Raw genomic sequence first — 15034 nt, 5'->3', positions numbered from 1 at the left:
TCCATAGGTCATGACTCAGTGTCCTAGTAACCTCTCCAGACTGTCCGGTTCCAACTAAGTCTCATGCGGACCCTACTAGCCTTTTGTGAAGACAAGGTGGTTGGTTTGCCATTCCAGGCCTTCTCGCAATATTATGAGCCCTGTACTAGCACTCACCTATGCATGAGGTACAATTATCTTTATTAATGTTATGATACTACCCACCTAATATATTCATTAGATTACTAGTTATTATCTGACTTTCGGTGGGTTGTAATACCTACCACTTTGGGTGCAACCCCCAAGTGAAAGCCACTCTCTCAAAGGACACTACACAAGCATGGTCACTCCCCGAGGACCCTATGGCGAAGCAGACAACCATAACACCACTATCAGAAACAAGTGGTCAAACAAGGACAAATTGACTCTTGACTAACCATAAGGCAAAGACACTACATGGTTAAGACAACGGAGCCAACATCTATCTCTTGGTCAAAGGTACTAATTACACCACCATAGGATGACTAAAACACAGACCAAAATATCACAATGAACACTTGCAAGGATAGCTAAATACATCAAGTCTGCACTCAGACCATCTTTTAGAATATCAACATCATAAGCACTTGCAACATCATTGATTGAAAAGAAAAAGAAAAAAAGAAAAAAAACACTCTTGCATCAATCACATTATTCAATTCCGAAATCGATGATCCATCAGAAATGAAATCCACATAATACATTCAACCAGTTATAACCTGAATTCCAATAGGCATTTAAATCATTTTCAGAATATATCCAGGATTACTAATTTGAATCTCTAATTCATGCTTTAATTTTCATTGATAAATTTATTAACCACATAATAAAAATCACATGAAAATCACATTACATCACGCAATACCACTTTAAACATTCCATTTAAAAAGTTTAAGTTCATAGCACTAATTGGTTTCGAGACCGGTGAGGGCTCAAAGCTAAGCGGGGGTCAAACCAACCCACGGTTTTGCTGCTGCCGAGGGCAATAGACACTACCTACTGGTAGTGCTGCTACCACTAGTAATAGCCCTACCGACCGATGGATGCCACTACCAACCGGTAGCACTGCCCCTACCAACCGGTAGTACTACTACCAACCGGTAGCGGTACTTCCAACCGATAGTGCCCACTACCAACTGGTAGCGGTACTGCCGATCGGTAGTGCCCACTACCAACTGGTAGCAGTACTGCCGATCGGTAGTTCTACTACCTGTGGGTAGTAGACACTACCAACCCATGTGATGAGGGAAGCCCATAATGGGAGCGGTAAAGTCCACATGAGAGGCACAAGAAACATGCCTCCAAGCATTCTAAAACCAAAAAGACACAAAATCAATAACCACAAGGGACATTCCATTTCCAAAATTATTTCACGGGCACACATAGACAGTGCCAATTTCCAAAATTTCAAGGAGGAGTTTACTAGCAAGGTAGATGGTGAAATAAACACACTGGAAATAATAGCTAGCCAATTCTTGACAGTATAGAAACAAGGATGCACCCAGCAAAGCCAAACTAAAATTCTTTCTTTCAAAAGAAGAGGTAAATCAAGAAGTTGTTTGCTATGAACAAATAACACAACAGGAAGAAATGAACAATTCCTTTCCTGAATGCAACCATATGCTAATAACATCACAAAATCAACTATATCAGACAATCTTTCTCCCATTTCAACATTCCAAGAAGAATCTACAGAAAGATTGCATAAATTTCCACACATAGGAAGCAAACTGAAAATTTCAAATAAAAAATTCAAAACAAGAAGGAAAACTCCAACCTTGAAGCAATTAGCAAGCAAAGAGAAGAAGCAAATCTAGTCCTGCAACCAGGTCGAATCTCCAGCTCCTCTAGAAAGTTTATCAGAATTTTCTCTCCAAAATCTTCTTCTTCTCCTGTTGTCAATCCCCAAAATGGATGCCCAAAACTATTTTTTAACCCAAGCTTCTAGGTTAAAGTTCTCATCCAATCAAATTTAAATATTTCAAAACTAAAAGGCAATCATATTTATTTCTCTCCCCAAAAATAACAATTCTTTCCAATGATTAAATTAAAAAGGCCAAAATGGAAAAATAAAAATATAAAAAGGGAAGCTTTTATTTATTTCTTTTTCCATAAATACTTCCTTCAACATAAGTATTTAACCTTTTTAAATGGCTAGGAAATTTATTTATTTCATAAAAATATCAATGCAAATTTACACAATAAATTAAGCCATTTAACCATTTAATCTAGCAATTCATCAATTTAATAAATCAATAATCACAAAGCATAATAATTAAATGATTACGCCAACACAAGATAGCATCATCCATTTAAATTAAATAACCATTTAAATAAATGGAAACCAAGACAGATCAATGATGACTCTCAAATGACCAAACCAAGGCACCATGACACGCATAATAGCCAGACGATAAAACACAACCAACTAATAACACTCACATGAGTGTAACTATAGTCAAGCTAGGGTACAACAACTATCTCCTCCACTCCAATCGGATATATATATATATATATATATATATAAGGCATGGTCAAACCTATGAAACCAGGTGGAGTCGATACCCCGTACCTACTCGGTACTTGTACCTGCAATTTCTTGCACCAAAGAACCTCACATGCATATAGACAATATACATACAGACACAGTAAACATACTGATGAAGGAGAATCGTGACATTCCCTATCTCACCGAAGTGAGTGAAGGAAAATCATCCGCTCGCATCCCAATACACTTGAAAACATGCAACATATAAATAACGCATCGCACTATAAGGGAAAAGTGTCAGTCCATGATAATGATCCATAAAAAATTACATTACTCATAAGCACTAAAATACTGCATAAAATCATACACCATAAATCCAGATAAAGTATGAAATAACATTGCATAATATCTGAATCAAAATACAAGAATGTTCCATAGAATAGTCACTGAAGTAACTCAAAACATACAAAAGAGGTTGATCGAGGAGGGGTACTACATCCTCCCCCCAAGCCTAGTCTTACTCCTAGAAGCCTAAAATAGATAAGAATAAAGCTCTCTCATCTTCCCTGCATCTTCCCAAGTAGAAGAGGACTCATCACTGGGGTCCCATAGGACCCTTGCTTGATGGTATGACCCCTGAGGGTTAAATCTCGATGCTGAAGGATGCACACGGGCTCCATGGAAAGCTGCCCGTCCTTGACCTGCAAAGTATTCCAATCAAGAACATGGCTCACATCACAATGATAAGGATGAAGAACAAAAACATGAAAGATATCATGGATGCGTGATAGACTCAGTGGCAAGGCAAGACGGTAGGCAACATGTCCTATCCTCTCAAGGATCTCAAAAGGGCCTACAAAACGAGGCGCTGACTTAGAACCCTTTCCATAATGGATCAGACTCTTCCGCAAATGCACTCTCAAGAACAGACGATCGCCAATCAAAAAATGGTGATCGACTCTATGAGCATCGACATACTTCTTCTGCCTATCCTGGGCAGCAACCAAATGCCCACGAATCTGCTCAACCTGCTGCTCCATCTCACAAAGTAATTTCGGGCTTAAACACACCCTATCCTCCAAATGATCCCAACTCAAAGGAGTATGGAAAGGATGACCATACAATGCTTGGAAAGGTGACATGCCTATAGAGCTGTAATATCCATTATTATAAGCGAACTCCACAAGGCAAAGATATTCCTCCCAACGCGACTGTTGATCCATAACATACATGCAAAGCATGTCCTCCAAGAATTGATTCACACGCTCAGTCTGACCATTGGTCTTTGGGTGGTAAGCTAAACTAAAGTTCAATTGGGTCCCCAAAGCATGCTAAAGTGAGGTCCACAAGGCCGATGTAAAGACAGGGTCTCTATCCGAAATGATCCACCTTGGGATGCCATGCAACCTCACCACATCTTCCAAGAAGACTTGTGCCACCATTGTTGCACTGTAAGAAGATTGAATAGGAACAAAATGAGAAACTTTGGTCAATCTATCAACAATGACCATGATGGCATCATGACACCGTGAAGAAATAGGCAACCCTACTATGAAATCCATGGAAATGATATCCCCTTTCCAATCCGGTATCAAATTCGGCTATAAAAGCCCTGCAGGGTGCTGATGCTCCGCCTTCACCTGCTGACATTCCAAGCACTTGGACACAAAATAAGCCATGTCACGTTTCATACTAGCCCAATGATAAATTTGTCTAAGATATGCGTGCATCTTCTTGACACCAGGGTGTGCCGAATAAGGTGCATGATGGGCCTCAGTCATGATCAAAATGCGAAGACCCTCCAAAGGAGGTACATAGATCCGTCCAAGATGTCTAAGAAGACCATCTGACTCAAGAGTATATCCAGAATATCTACCCTTCAATGGTCTTCCAGACTCCACCACGGCTCTAACATCCTGATACCAGGTGTCCTGAGGAAGAACTCCAAGAATTCTCTCACTCAAGTCCACACCCAGGGACAATGCTGCAACCTCATGCCACCTATGGCTCAAGCATTTGCCACTACATTATCTTTCCCCTGAATATAACAAACCTCAAAATCATACTCGTAGAGGAATTCCATCCATCTTCGCTGTTGAGCATTCAAGTTCAGCTGCATTAAAATATACTGCAAACTGTGGCGATCACTATGTAGCTCAAACTGACGCCCCAACAGGAAATGTCTACAATGAACCAACGCATGCACTACAACTACCAACTTCAAGTCATGAACTGGATAGTTCAACTCGTGATCCTTGAGTTTGCAAGACTCATAGGCAACCACACATCCATCCTACATAAGAACCACTTCTATACCTTCTAAAGAGGCATTTGTGCATACCTTGAAATCTCTGGACGAGTCAAGAACTGCCAAAATTGGAGCACTAAAAAGGAGTTCCTTCAAGGTACGAAAAACCAATTCGCACTACTCTGACCAAACAAACTTCTTCCCTTTCCTCTGAAGAGAAGTAATCGGATGGCCTATCTAAGAAAATCTCTGAACAAAGCGACGGTAATATCTGGCCAAACCCATGAAACTTTGAACTTCAAAAATATTGGTTGGCATTGGCCAATCAACAATGGCTTGGATCTTAGAAAGATCCACAGATACACCTTCTCCCTAAACTATATGACCAAGATAGCTCACCTCTGACTGGAAGAAATCACACTTCGCTAAATTCACAAAAAGTTGATTCTCCCTCAAGCATTGCAATACCTAATGCAAGTGACCCTCATGCTCTTCCATGGATCTAGAATAAATCAATATGTCATCCAAGAACACAAGAACAAAGTGGTCAAGGTAGGTGCGGAAAACCCCATTCATAAGACTCATGAACATTGAAGGCACATTCGTCAACCCAAATGGCACCACTGTGAACTCATAGTGACCATAACGAGTACGAAACACCATCTTATGAATGTCTCCATCATGAATGCACAACTGATGATACCCAGACTTCAGGTCTATCTTAGAGAACACCTTGGCTCCCTTCACCTGATCAAAGAGATCATCAATCCAAGGTAATGGATATCGGTTCCGGATGGTTACCTTATTCAACTGTCGATAATCAATGCATAATCAAAGAGAACCATCCTTCTTCTTGATGAAGATAACCGCTGCACCCCAAGGAGAAACACTAGGATGAATGAATCCCTTGGCCAACAACTCCTCAACTTCCAACTTCAACTCATTCAACTCCTGAGTAGTCATCCGATATGGTTCTCTCAAAATAGGTTCCGCGCCAGGAACCAAGTCAATGCGAAAATCTGTCTCATTTCATAGGCATACCGGAAATATCCAAAGGAAACACATCCGCATACTCTCAAAGAATAGGGTGACCATCAAGAGCAATTTCTCGACCCTCTCCCGCATCCACATCCTCAAGAGAAACTGAAAAAAGCTGACACCCTTGACGCATGCACTACCTAAGTTGCATAGCGGAAATCATACGTAAGGATATTGGTCGTTGAACTCCAATGATCCCCACTCTCCTACCATGGTCATCTACACACTCTATTGCCTTCTGACGACAATCTACACAAGCGCTGTGAGATGATAACCAATCCATCCCCAATACAACTCCATAGGACCCCAAAGGAATGACTCGAAGGTCAACTGAAGTGACAAAGGGTCCTAGGTACAACTCACAACTAGGAACGAAGGCATCTACAAGCACTCGCACACTGGTAGCCAACTCTACTTGTCACCTATCTGCCTGCTTAGTAGACATGAGACCGCACCATTCCACAATGGACAAAGAAACAAAAGAATCTGAAGCACCATAATCAAAAGTATAGAGATAGGGGTACCACGCAACACACCTGTGGTCTCAATCATAGTACTCTGATGCTCAGCCTAGCAGTCATCCACCACTGCAAAAACTCTATGGGATCTACCTACATCCCCCACTATCGGCTCTGATGTGGTTGGCCTCTGACTAACCGACTGATGCAAAGGCCAAGGACACTAAGTGGCTTTATGGTCAAACTGACCACATGTGAAGCAAGCTCCATTGCCAGGTACTCTACTTCCAGCCGGTCCACTAGATTGCTAAACACTCTCCCCACTAGGGTCTTGAGATGCTCCCCAAGAAGACTGCCCTAGAAAGCTCTGCCTAGCCCTCCGCCAGGTCCTGATCTTCCAAAACTGAGAGTTACGACATGACTAGCCCTAAGACTACTTTAGTCTCAGTCTAGGGCCTAGTCTAGCTAGCATCTCCTGAAGCATCTACCGTAGCTCTTTAATTTCAAGAATCTTCTCTCCTAAATAAGGTTCCTCCTGATGAACTGGCTGATCTCTATCCACACTCGCATGAGTGGGTGGTGGCGAAGGACTATGGTGGTCGAAACCTCGACCCCTTCCTCCTCCTCTGCCTTTGGTGTGGCCACCAACGCGACCACCTCCCTTGGCTTTCCTAGCCATGACCTAACACTGCATAAGAGAAAAAGGTTTAGATCAAAGGCAAAGAAAGACACAAGGAAGTCACACCACAAGACCTACACAAAAAGGTTAAGGCAAATGGGCTCACTACAAACCCAGAGTACCTAGTGTTGAAACATGGGCTTTGATACCAAATATAATGCCCCCCCAGGAACCCCAAAGGAAAAACCACAAGGGTGAAACAATTTAAAAAAAATAAAATATAAACATCATAAGTGCATTTACACAACATGCACGATAACACAAGCGGAAGACTTACACCAAAATTCCTTAAGGGTTACCAACAAAGAATTAACTTCAAGAATAAATTCCACAAAATCATAAATCCACATATGCGTCATTAACTGAATGATCACAAGAAGCCATAAGCAAATAAAGATTCATCATAGAAAGATTGAAAGGATACAACATAATTTCCACTTCAATAAGCATTTACTAACATCATCAAGGAAACTGATAAAAACATCCAAACATAGGATTACATTGCTCTTCCAATACATAGCTTCTCAATACACATAAGGGATAGATCTCATCCAATTACAAGGTCACATAAGATCAATATTACAATGATACAATGACCATATAGGTCTACAAATACCAATAATCTTCAAAATATGAGATGAAGCATGAGCCACAAACCACAGGATCACCTGCGAAACCAATCCTCGCATAAAGGTACAAATCCAAACATCCGATGGGAAGTGGCACTACCACCTGAGCATGTAATTCCCAAATTGAATCACCCCAATGTGCTAGGAGATAGCCGAGGACCCTAAAACAAGCATAAGGATGACATGGTCAACAAAACAATATGACTCCATGACAACACAAAAGACTCCACAAGAATCCAGGTGACTCAACTTCACAAACATAAGTGAACTGACATCACAAAACACAAGTGAACCAAATGAGAGAGTGTCATCGCATAGCTTAAGACTGTTACCCTGGTACAACCTCCATAGGTCCCGATTCACTGTCCTGGTAACCTCTCCTAACCATCTGGTTCCAACTAAGTCTCATGCAGACCCTACCAGCCTTTCGTGAAGACAAGGTGGTTGGTTTGCCATTCCAAGCCTTCTCGCAACATTATGAGCCCTGTACTAGCACTGACCTATGCACGAGGTACAATTATCTTTATTAATGTTATGATACTACCCACCTAATCAATTCATTAGATTACCAGTTATTATTTGAGTTTTGTTGGGTCGTAATACCTACCACTTTGGGTGCAACCCCCAAGCGAAAGCCACTCTCTCAAAGGACACTACACAAGCATGGTCACTCCCCAAGGACCCTATGGCAAAGCAGACAACCATAACACCACTATCAGAAATGAGTGGTCAAACAAGGACATATTGACTCTTGACTAACCATAAGGCAAATACACTACATGGTTAAGACAACAAAGACAACATATATCTCTTGGTCAAAGGTACCAATTACACCACTATAGACCAAAATATCACAATAAACACTTTCAAGGCTAGCTAAATACATCAAGTCTGCACTCAGACCTGTAGCGTCCTAAAATTGCGACACTTGCAATTTCGATTGCATTTGGGTCTTCACGATGGTGACGCAACACTAAACCTGAATGGAGACCCCGAAACTTGCTTATGACACTGAAAACTGCATTTTCTTGCACCCTGGCCTGAACCTCCTTTGCACCCTACTGTCCCGGGAGGTGGGACCAGAGCGCCCAGCGCCCTGGTCCCTGGCCCTATTTTGGGCCCGGTCTCCTATGGGGCTTCGGGTCCTTTTGTTTGCAATTTGGAAAATAAACTTTCCTGGTCGGCCTAAGGTCGGAAAAATCAGTCTATCAGCCCTAATTGACAATTATATAAACTACATTTTCCTCTTTCATTCGATATGATGGAGAGCGTGGAAACTATACTCAAGCATTCAGGCATTCAAGCATTCTTTCAAGCAATTGATCATTCTAAGTCTCCATTCAAGGCTAAGTGTTGCATTCAAGACAAGGATTCAACCATTGAAGAGGAGATCACATACTACATGCTACATACAACATACAACAATACAACAAACAACAACATCTATACCTTCGCATATAAGGATACAAACATCCTTACAACAAGGTATTAGTACTTGTTTTACATTACATTTACAGCAATTTCTCATTTCTTGGTTAATTCCAAAACTGGGGTTTGACCTAAAGGCAAACCCCTAATCCCTAACCTCCCAATCGTCTTCGCTTTTCTGTGTGTAGGTTGCAGGTATGCGGCTGAAATTGAAGATCTGGAATCCTTGTGCAGAGACGAACAGATCCCCCTTCGTTTCACGGATTTTTCGGAGGACCGTGGTGCCGGGCGCCATCGTCCCGACAACTTTTGCTCAAATCTGCAGGACAGTGCCGTATCAACATTTTACTGCTAATTCCAGATCCGCAGCTTCATCCTATATCCCTATCTCAGTTTATAAGCGAATCTTTCTCACTTTCTATGCATTCCTAGCTTAATTCTTCTATCAACATTCTTTACAAAAGAGGGTAGCCTTGCTATCACAACCCTTGAAACTCATATAGAATCCAATCTTGCATTGCGTGGGATTGGATCTTGTGGGTTTCAACCCCTCTTTTGAATGTAAAGTCCCTCCTAAGTGAAAACCATCAACCCTAGTGACTCTCCCTTCTCTCTCCTCGGAGTTGGGGAGGGGAGAACGACTAGGGTTTGATTTTTTCGCTTTACATTTTGGTGAACCCGACGTGAACATCCTTTCTGATTATTCATAATTAGATCTGAAAATTGGATTCTTTGATTACATTTCCATGTTTGATCTTTTGCAAAATTTTAGAGGTTAATTGCATAAAAACCCTAAATTTTCTTTTTAAGTAATTAAACTTGTGAAATGTTTAATTGTTAATGCTTGTTTCAGATCTGCCCTTCTATTATAAATTATCAATTCATATTTGTGCTTTAATTTTGAAAATTAAGTGGTTAAGTGTCAAAACCCTAATTTTTGAAACCCTCTTGATTCAACCTTTGTCCGACAATTTCACTGATCAAAATATCTCCAAATCGGCTGTAACTTTGGATTCTGCAATAAAATCACAATATCTGTCATCCCTGAAAATTTGGAAAAAAGTTGCGAGGACCGTGTGCACTCCGAGCGCCATCGTCCCCGACATTTTTTCCGAAATTTCGGGAGCTAGATCTTACTGTATTTTTCTGCTAAAATCTAGAATTTTGGCTGATTTTATCAATTTTAACACCTTCAAAATTACAGTCAAAGTTGGTCTAGCGATTTCTTGGATTGAGGCTTCTAATCATTCAAAAATTGTTGAAATTGAAATTTGTGTCAAAATTGTGTTTCTTACAGTCCTAAATCTGAAAAGTGTGTTATCATTCATTCGAAATTTCAGTAATTCATTCAAATTTTTGCAATTTGTGACTTTTGAAATTAAGTGCTTAATTACAACAACTTTGATTTCCGCTTTCAGAATTGAATTTTGCGTGAAATTGAGTCAACTTTCAAATTTCAAAACTTACATTGCTTTTGGTATTCCCTCTGAAATCATAAAATTCAAAATTTCAGTTTCCCTCTCTTTTTCAAAATTCAAAATTTGCATTTTTCGACAATCTTGGTAGAGTTCAATTTTGAGATTGCAACTTTAATTTGGCCTATCTACAGATCGCAAAATCACTCAATTTTTTCAGGTTAGGTGTAAAATCATCATAACTTTCATCCCTGCAAATTTCGAAAAAAGTTGCGAGGACCGTGTGCACTCCGAGTGCCATGGTCCCAGACATTTTTTCCGAAATTTCGGGAGATTGTCCTGATTGTGATTGTATTTAACAGCTTAAATCTAGAAGATTGGCTGGCTTTACTGAAATTTGCTACCTCTAAAATTCAAAATCTTCTCTCTTTCTTTAGTGCATGAGTTTTACAACAATAAGCCCTACTTACACTATTCCCGTTAGACGAAGCCTTAGAATTAAGTCCTTCCAAGGTTTAATTACTGAGGAGATGGAACCTAATTTGAATGGTCTTTTTAACGAGGACATGGGTAATTCCTCTAATCCTCTTAATGATGAAGAATCTCTCCATGAGGTTTCTGTAGAACAACTTTCAAAATTGGATAACCAATTTGATGATTTTCGACAATGGATGTCTCAAGAATACCCTGATAGTCAAGCTCTTCCTTTAATTGAGGGTCTAAAACATATGCTTCAAAGTGATAAGAATGGAATTGATATTTTGCGTGGTATTGCACATATTATGGATTCAAATGTGATGCCTATGAAGAGTTGTGCTGAAACCTTAGGTTATACACAACCTCCTACTCAAGACAATCATTCTATTCCTTTGACGACTCCTATTGCTAGTATACCTACTTTTACATCAAACATAATGACTACTTCAATACAAGACATTCTGCCTATGATCACCAGTCATGGGGGCAATCCCTCTTCTTCAATCAACCCTCTTCCTTCATTCAATCCAACTTCTTCATTCATTCCTTCAGTGAGTGTTCCTCTTATATCTCCACAAATGAAAATGACACAAGGGGGCAATTCGTTTTCCATTCCTCCTTGTAGTGTTCCTCCTGTCCAATCATCTCCTATGACTAACTATCATAGTGTCCCACCACCTTACTCTCTACCTTCTTTCAATAACATAACACCTCCATCACAATCTAACACGTCTAATATGAACTCTTCGACTGAAGCGACCATTAACAATCTTGCACAAACTGTCTCTTCTTTACAGCAACAAATTGCCTCTATGAATCAATCTAAGTTTAGTGTGCCCACATTTGACGTTGCGAGTCCACTTTCTCTTGACATTGTCTGAGCTATTCCCCCTAAACATGTTGAAATTCCACATTTGGAGCTTTATAATGGTAAGGGTGATCCTCTAACACATGTTAAGACCTTTCAAACAATATGTACTGATTTTGCTTATGACCAAAGGTTGCTTGCAAAACTGTTTACTAGAACATTAAGAGACAAAGCCCTACAATGGTATTGCTCGTTGCCTTCCTATTCTATTACTTCTTTCGAACAACTTGCAAATGCTTTCATTCAACAATTTCAAAACAATATAAGTCCTAAAGTTACTTTGATTGATTTAATGCATTGTAAACAAGGTGTTAAAGAAAAAGTGACTGATTTCATTGGTAGATATAAGCATTTGTATGCTCAAATTTCTTTTCTAGTGCCTGACAATGATATTCAAAGAATCTTTATTTCTAATTTATAAAAAGACATTAGAGAAAAACTCCTGTTTTCTGAGTTTACTTCTTTCCAACAGTTGTGCGCAACTCTTCACAATTATCAACTGACTGTGAGTCAAATGGAACAATCACATCCTATGGCTTCGAGTGATAAGGGTGATAGTAGTCAACAACCCTTTGGGAAGTTTAAACCGAACAGAGAGTCCATTAAATTCAATGAAAACATCATCAACAACAATGTGAATGCAGCATCAGGTGTGTCTCCTATTTCTGAGTTTTTCAAGAGAGAAAGAAAGTTTACTCCTTTGAATGAATCATTGCATAGTATTATGAATAAGTTATTGGAACAAAATGTGCTTACTCTTCCTCCTATAAGGCAAATTGATCCCGCAAAGATTAATTCACCTTATTTTGATAACAAATATTTTTGTCAATTTCATCCTCAACCTGGGCATGATACTGAAAAATGTTTTGCTTTAAAGGGGAAAATTCAAGATTTGATTGATAATAATACTATCTCTGTTTCTGGAGTGAATGATAAAGGCAACAAATCTGTAGCTCTTCCTAACCAAAATCTTCAGATTTTTACTGATCCATTACCTTCTCATACCTCTAATGCGATTGACACTACTGATTCCTCTGTCTCACCTGATGATCTCGTGTCTATGACTCCGAATGTGATTAACTTTTGTAATGCCCCGCCAGGAAACCCCTAAGGGTTTAAGTTAAAAAAACACTCAAATAGAGTGTAAATTTTTTTTTTTTTTAAAATAATTATTAAGAGCGTTAATGAAAAGTTACATCATTAAGATAGGTTGAAGTTATCTCAAAGTTACCTCTATCTAGATAACACATCGGAAGGCTAAAACGATCCTAAGGAGTTTCCCAACGCGATTACACAACCTTACACCTAACTCAACTTGCGTCATTAGATTCATTAAACTGGATATCTTATTTACGAGGTATTGCATAGATCTTAATTACATATGTGTTCAAAGATATGACATCTTAAGATTTAGGAGGCGTTCATTTACTTTGGTGGTTAGGAGGCCATTGAGGAGTTATTTATTCATTGCACTTTAATTCATAATTACTTTAAGAGGCCCCCAAAAGGGTTCCTGTGATTAATATAATGAAGTTCATTCCTTGGGTTTGTGGTACCCCTTCACAATTGATTTCATCCTTTAATGTTTAAAAATATGCCTAATGAGATTCATTCATTTAAGGTTTAACTACGATTAATATAGTGAGGATTCCTTCATTTGATCTTAAAATATTCACCCACATGTGATATCTCTTTTAAAATATTAAACAGTATGATTAATAAGATAAATTCGTTTCTTAAGGACTAAACTTCCATGAGTAGAGTGAGGTCTCTTCCTTTGTTTTCATTCATAACCAACTAATGAGTTGAATTTCTTTTATGAAAGGTATAATGTGAGTAGCCATGGAATTCATTTGAAGTTTTAATAATTGCAAATAAATGGACTAACTTCATTAAGAAGGATATGCATTAGGGCCACGGAAAACATCCTTTAAATTAAAGTATCATTAACTAGATGACATTGATCATTTCAAGATTAGAGTAATAAGATCTTAATGACGTTCTTCTATTAAGATTAAAATACAATTATCTTATTTCCTATCTCTTTTTTTTTTCTTGTTTGATGAAATTGATAGGAGAGAGATACTTTTACTAAGATTTAATGTATAAACAACTAATCAATTATTTCCCATTCTAATCCAATTTTAGTACACATGAGGGATTCCTTTTATAAGGATTAACATATGGATATCTAAATTGAGTTCCCCCAATTATAAAATAAATCTGGTGAGGGTACATTGGGTATAATTACAACGTAAATTACTAAGTATATTTATTCAATATACAACATGAATACCTAATTGAGTCCACACGATTTTCAAATTAATCTGGTGAGGGTTATTGTTAAGATTTAAACGTGAGATAACAAATTCATTCAATGTAATGAAACATAATTGACATGGTGTGATTCATTTACTAAGGTAAAAAGATAGATATTTATATGATGTTCATCTTCTAGATTTCAATCTAAGAATTGCGACATAAATTTTAACCCTGTTTCCTTTTTACATTCTTTCCATTTATATACTTAATAACAAGTTAATCCCATAAAGTATTCCAGCAAGAGTCTTTCCACTATTACCATTTAATTTAACATTATCAAATTTCTTTTTCCACAACTTTAATTTCAATATTTAAATACTTTACCATATTCATAATTCACAACGTTTTATGAACTTAAACAACTGCATTTATCCATATGAATAATGTTATGCACTTAAATTTGAATTCATTAAATTTTCACCATACACTTATGCAAGAATTCAACCATTCATGATATTTTAAAACATAAAACAAGGCATGCTATAAACATCGCATAACACAGATATGATCTCGGAGTTCACCCCGGATGGGCTACATCTTCGGGTCTGCTCAACTGCAAGACCCCTTTGGTATTATGTGGTTAGAAATACATGATTTATGAGTCTTTTACATCTTGCCACATAGGCGAATAAAATCAATATACAACAGGCACCTCGGACGTTAATTACATAATGATCCCTTTTGTAATGGATCCTATTAAATACATCAAGTAAAAAAAAAACAAGGATTTCTTAACCGGTGGTACCTTAAATGGAGACTAGACCCACGAAGTAATTACAAAATATACGAAGATAATTTCGATTCAAATTTCATACTCTCCTGTACTTTAGTTTTCATTTGTAAGATTATCGGGAGATCTTAATCATTAAATTTGATAGACAATGATTATTTAAAAGAAGAACAACTTCTTGTTAAAGTATATTCCATGACGTTAGCAATGGGGTTTTATCTCAAGGGTTTTCAAAT

The sequence above is a fragment of the Cryptomeria japonica genome, chromosome 11, assembly GCF_030272615.1.
Source record: "Cryptomeria japonica chromosome 11, Sugi_1.0, whole genome shotgun sequence".
NCBI classification, from domain to species: Eukaryota; Viridiplantae; Streptophyta; class Pinopsida; order Cupressales; family Cupressaceae; genus Cryptomeria; species Cryptomeria japonica.
The sequence above is the reverse complement of the archived record's forward strand: the minus strand, read 5'-3'. Positions refer to the sequence as shown.